Source organism: Globicephala melas, chromosome 6 (assembly GCF_963455315.2).
Source record: "Globicephala melas chromosome 6, mGloMel1.2, whole genome shotgun sequence".
Classification (NCBI taxonomy): Eukaryota; Metazoa; Chordata; class Mammalia; order Artiodactyla; family Delphinidae; genus Globicephala; species Globicephala melas.
The window spans coordinates 90550313-90556414 of record NC_083319.1 but is presented as its reverse complement, the minus strand read 5'-3'; the positions used below and the strand labels follow the sequence as shown (position 1 = coordinate 90556414).

Genomic DNA, 6102 nt, shown 5'->3' with positions numbered 1-6102 from the left:
ATGGGCACCTACTATGTGCTAATGACTTTGTGTATACCATCTCTCATCCTCAAAACAATTTTTATTCCACTTTAGTATGAAGACTCCAAAAACTCCGATTAAATGCATTGACTACAATCACAGTGTGTTATGTTGCATAGCTGTTATTTAACTTAGTTATGTTTATTTTACTAAAGAAGCCTCTCAATTTCCTGCATTTAATGTCATTAATTGGGGGAAGGGGATCCAATTGCTCCCGCCACCCAACTTACCCAATTTTTTTCTTTTATTGAAGTCTAGTTCATTTACAATGTTGTGTTAGCTTAAGGTGTATAGCAAAGTGATTCAGTTTCACATATGTATATATATATCTATTATTTTTCAGATTCTAAAAATATGGAACACTTCATGAATGTGCGTGTCATCTTTGCTCAGGGGCCATGCTAATCTTCTCTGTACTGTTCCAATTTCAGTACATGTGCTGCCGAAGCGAGCCTCCAACATATGTTCTTTCAATTAAACCTATCCCTTCTAAAAGAAACTCAAATACTACTTCCTCTCAGCTTAATGCTGATGTCTGTGTAGATCAGATATTTTCTTCAGATGATACTCTGTGTCTTTTGTGGGGATCTTGCCCACTTTCCATGGGGAAAAAAGTGAAATCTTGGCTCCTTTTTGAGTCCAGAGTGGGATAAGTACCTTAGTTTAGACTAGTATAAGACATAAATTAATATATTACATATATTATCTTGCCATAACCAAAGATTTCCAGTTTTCTCCTGGCTGAAATTCTTTAAAGTCAAATCCTTTTAAAGTGAAATCCTTTGGTTCCCCTTTGAGATGTGACTTCTACTGCAAATGTCCTTGAGAAAGGGAATACATTGTCATAGCTGTAGTGTCAATTTTGTTTAAATCTAAAAACTAACAGCTCTTTATTTGACAAAAGGTTTGATTTTGGGTTGATCAATGGGGCAAAATGCTAGACATGGGGATGAACTAGATTTCCCATTATTTGGTCCTATTAATCATGGCCATTTTTGTTCCCTGGAAGCTGTTCGTTTCCTTATTATGCAAAATTCTGCAACCCTTTCCTCCAAACCTTAAAATCAAACATGTTATCTGACATTGGTTTTTGTTCCCCTCTCAAATGCCAGGGACGGTCTGAGATATAGTGTTTGAACGTCAAAGTGTTGGTTTTAGACATTATGATGGTGTGTAACACGAAGGTCAAATACATTCAATCTCATGTCAACTCTGTTTAGCTGCTAGTGGTTGCCCCAGTTGCAGGGTTGAGGAGGATTCTGAAGCTGTGTCTGGGCTCAGCAGGAAAGAGCGATAAGTGATACCTGTCACAGAGGCTGCAACCATGGAGGTGTGGCACAATTTTAACCCTGTTTCTGAGGATTGGAGGACAAAGTATTCGAAACCAGAAATGATCAGGAAAATCAGGGCCATAGAGTTGTTAAGTCTTTTCTTGGAAATCAATTGTTCTGTGGTTGGTGAATAGAATTGTAGAGATGCAGAGAGATAGGGAAGCAAATGATTATTACATGAAGGCTGGTGGGCAGATGACAAGACTTAGGAACTCATTGCTTTCCCTGTAGAGGGCTCTAGACTTTGTAGGTCTGGTAATGGTGGAAGTGGTAGTATTAGATAGAGATGGTGGTGATATGGAAGGTGAGTAGAGAAGGAGCTCTGATCATCTCTGATCTTCAATTTCAGAAATTTCTCTGATACTGACTGAAGGACACCAAGGAAGGCCAACCATGGAACTAAAATATCAGACATATTGAAGGTTTTCTGTTTTTTGTTTGTTTGTTGCCTCGAAGTCCATACTACGAGAACTGATTGGTATTTTGATTACTGATTAGTTTTGAGTATTGATATTTTTGGCTCCAAATCATATTTTGTACAGAAAATTCTAAAGCTATCGAAACATCCTTTGCCCTATGTCATGTCTCTAAAAGTGTGAGCTAAGATTAAACTTTTGTCATAAGGGAGGAAGCTATTTATTTATTTATTTATTTATTTATTTTAAGTAGGTGTTTCTAAGTTATGTAAGTGCAAAAACAGTAATAAAATTTTATTTGGTGTCACATGACATTTTTCTACACCCTTAACCTTCAGCCACTTGAATTGCTTAAATAAATTTCTTTGGCAAATAATAAGACCATAATGTTCCAATTATTGTTAGTGCTTTACAAATAAACCATATAAATGCCTGACATTTCCAACTTTGAAAAATGCCTGAGGATGGCTGAATATATGATATATAAGCTCACCTACTGGTTGAAAATCCAACCTGTCTCTTTAAGGCTTGTAATTTGTTTATTCTTTTTCAGTGTGTGACATAAATTTTATGATTAGCAAAATGAGACAGTATGTGTTGGAGGCTAAAATGACTTGTCTCCTCAATGAAAGAAAAAAAAATCCAACAAGTCTTTGGGAAGAATAATAAACACTAAAGAGTAAAAATTGTACTCTTGTTCCAGATTTGCTGATAACATATAGGTAAAGACTTGGTTTGTCCATGACAGCAACATATCTGAACAAGGCATGAAAATTCCATTCTGGTAATTCATCTTATGATGTACATACCTGATTTCAACAGGCTAGATTGGAAATCAAAAAGTATAATTGAGCAACTAATCATCTTTTTGAGAAGATTAAAGAGTATCACCTAAATCAGTGTTTTTTGAGATATTTAGTTTGAGGCGCACTGTAAGAAATGCATTTTACATCAAAATACAGAGAGTGCTGAGGACTTAAATAGACGCGTGCGCGCATGTGCGCGCATGAAACAAAGGTTTACTTGAAAATATCCTTACTATGTGTACCTATATGGTATTTTACATTTTATCTATTTCATTTATTTATTTATTATTTATTAATTTTTGCGGTACACGGGCCTCTCACTGTTGTGGCTTCTCCCGTTGTGGAGCACAGGCTACGGACGCGCAGGCTCAGCGGCCATGGCTCACGGGCCCAGCTGCTCCGCGGCATGTGGGCTCTTCCCGGACCGGGGGCACGAACCCGTGTTCCCTGCATCGGCAGGCGGACTCTCAACCACTGCGCCACCAGGGAAGCCCTATTTCATTTTTTTAAAAGAAGCTGATTACCATTGACCAAATTGGTTTCACAACTCCCTAATGGGTTGCTATTTCCCCTAATATGAAAAACAACTGGGTAGGTGATTTGAAATCTTATTTTTCACTGATCAATTGTTTTGGCATCATATTGGTGCAGTTTGGGTGTAATGATCAAATCTGAATCACAGAGATTAAATCAAGTAATTCTGAATGAGAGGTACATGGAGGGGAAGAAATGAGAAGTCTGGGTTCGGATTCTGGCTTCCAACACTTGCCTTCTGTGCACAGCTAACTGAGGGCTAGTTTCCTGTTGTGACTAAGAACACAGATTCTGCAGTCAGACTGCCTGGGTCTGAATTCTGGCTCACACAGACTGCATGAATGAACATGGGCGAGCTACTTAACTTCTTTGGGCCTCAGTTTCCTCATCTGTAAAATGGAAATAATATTACCCCTTTTTGACATATTGTGACGATTTAACATAAGGTGAATAGAGTAAGCACTCGATAGTAGCTATTATTATTGAACAATCCCATAAAAACGTAAGAATCAAGGTGTTTTCAAATCTGTGTCTATAATGTCACATGGATCAAAACTGACATAGGGGGCTTCCCTGGTGGCGCAGTGGTTGAGAGTCCGCCTGCCGATGCAGGGGACACGGGGTCGTGCCCCAGTCCGGGAAGAACCCACATGCCGCGGAGCAGCTGGGCGCGTGAACCATGGCGGCTGAGCCTGAGCGTACGGAGCCTGTGCTCCGCAATGGGAGAGGCCACAACAGTGAGAGGCCCACACACCGCAAAAAAAAAAAAAACTGACATAGGTAATAGCTAATGTTTATTGGTTTTTTTTATTGAAAGATAGTTGATTTACAATGTGTCAACTTCAGGTATACAACAAAGTAATTCATATATATATATATACTTTTTCAGATTCTTTTCCCTTATAGGTTATTACAAAATATTGAGTAGAGTTCCCTGTGTTACACAGTAGGTCCTCGTTGGTTATCTATTTTATATATAGTAGTGTGTACATGCTAATCCCAAACTCCTAATTTATCCCCCCCTACTTTTGTATACAAGCCACGTGCCTGGCACTGTGCAAAGCACTTTATATGCATATAACCTTTGCAACATTTTATCCCCATTTGATCTTCCAAGAGTATAACGAAGAAAGCATTTTAATTCTCATTTTGTAGTTGAAGAAATGCAAGCTTGGAGAGATCAAGTAACAGAGTTGGTAAATGATAAGCTGGGGTTCTAGCTCAAGTGTGTCTGACTCCAGAGCCTGAGCACCTCTGTCTCTTAGTCCCCTTTGGGTCTGTTTTCCCCTTAAAGCCACATGACTCACTCCCTCACTTCATGTCTCTGCTCATTTTCATTCTATCCGTCCCAGATAAAACAGTAATGCCCTCTCTCACCCCCATGCTTCCTATCTGCCACATCCTGCTTTGGTTAGCATTGTAGCACCCAATCCCAACTGGCACTTTATATTTACTTGTTTATTTCTGGATTGTTTATCTTCCACTGAAACAGAAGCTTCATTGGTCAGGAGCTGCTGTATCTCCCACCCACGGAGTGCTATTTGGGGCACATCATGTATGTTCAATAAATATTCTTTGTTGAATGAATAAATGAATTAATTGAGGTAAATGAAACAGAAGTCACAGGAAACTTAATATTAAGAAAACTTTACTTACAAATGTCATTACTTTTAGATTTGTTCTGAATGTTTTCAGGTGTATCTCATCTTTGTAATGTTTGGAATGTTCTATGAGCCATTGTTTCCCCTCGGAAGAATTGGGAAACCTCAGTCCATACATTGGGCTTTTCCCGCTATTGAATTTCACTTGGTTCGTTGCAAATGTACCAAGAAAGTGAAGTTACTGTTTGCAGTTACTGTACAGTTGAGAGAGAGGAAGAAGGCGTCAGAAGCCGTCAGCTGCACTATCCTTTTAAGCCACAAGATGGCGCTCCTATCATACAGACATTAGCTTGTATTTCCCGCTCCCCACCCCACCCCCCAGCTTGTTTTGCTCACCCTGCCTGGTTTTTCCTTCTTTGTAATTTGTTTGTGTTTGTCTCTGCCTCTGCCTTTTCCTTGAAATTTTTGTTCTCCGTTTCTATTTCTCTTCTATCCTCTTTCTTTCCCTTCTATTTAGTCCTTTATTTATTACCTGGGCAGTCTATTATATAAATCTCTTTATTGTTTAACATAAAAGGTAACTTTCATGTTTCTTGATCTTATCTTTAAAACCCACTGGATGCACCATAATATAGATTATATATTTATTCCTCGAAGGAAAACCAATACCTAATTAAGTTGCTTCTGAAGTCACTCATGTGACCGTTGACTGTTTTTTTTTTTCCTTTGTTAGGTCAGTTTTGTAAGTTTTTAAAGGAGTGTTAAGGCTTAAAAGTTATGAGGTCATTTGTCCCAAGTTCATACAGCTTTCAGGAAGAACCTGCTGACCTGAAGTCTACCCCACACTCCCTCTGCCTCACAGATGTCCTGCTCTTTGATTCCTTTAATCAAGCCTAATATTCAAGGGAGATGTTTAAAAAGTAGATTAATGAAAAAGACAGAAGGAGATGATTACTGACAACTGAGACAAAACCAAAACAAGTAGGTCAGCTGCTGTGATATGCTCCACTTTGGTACTGTAATGTCCATCCACTGTTTGTTTTTTGTTTGTTTCTCTTTTCCAGCATCCCTTCCTTAGAGGAAATGTTCTTTACCACTTTTACATAATTATGGTAGGACCATCAGGACCCTCAATCCTGGGGCTTGGTCTCCTTCAATTTGAGAATGTGTAAGTGACTCAGACTGACTAATCAGACAAACTTTTCTGTGTGGGCTCTATGCCTCTTAAAATACTCTGTGTGTCGGTGGGGGGCATTAATATTAGTGTGATTGGGGTTTGTAAACACTTAGTTCCACAAGTAACTGTTTTCTTGATTGAATTAATTGAATACAAAGAGGAAATAACATTGTTTTCTGCCTACTGCTGCCTTCTTTGATGTGTCTTTCTTCCCTG

General features: G+C 38.7%; 1 non-coding gene across 1 annotated transcript; it reads right to left on the bottom strand.

Annotated features, from left to right (window-relative positions):
- Positions 1-369: 369 nt before the first annotated feature.
- On the bottom strand, positions 370-474 carry LOC132597543 (U6 spliceosomal RNA). Its single transcript, XR_009564448.1, has one exon. It is a non-coding gene; the product is annotated as a U6 spliceosomal RNA (small nuclear RNA).
- Positions 475-6102: the final 5628 nt, after the last annotated feature.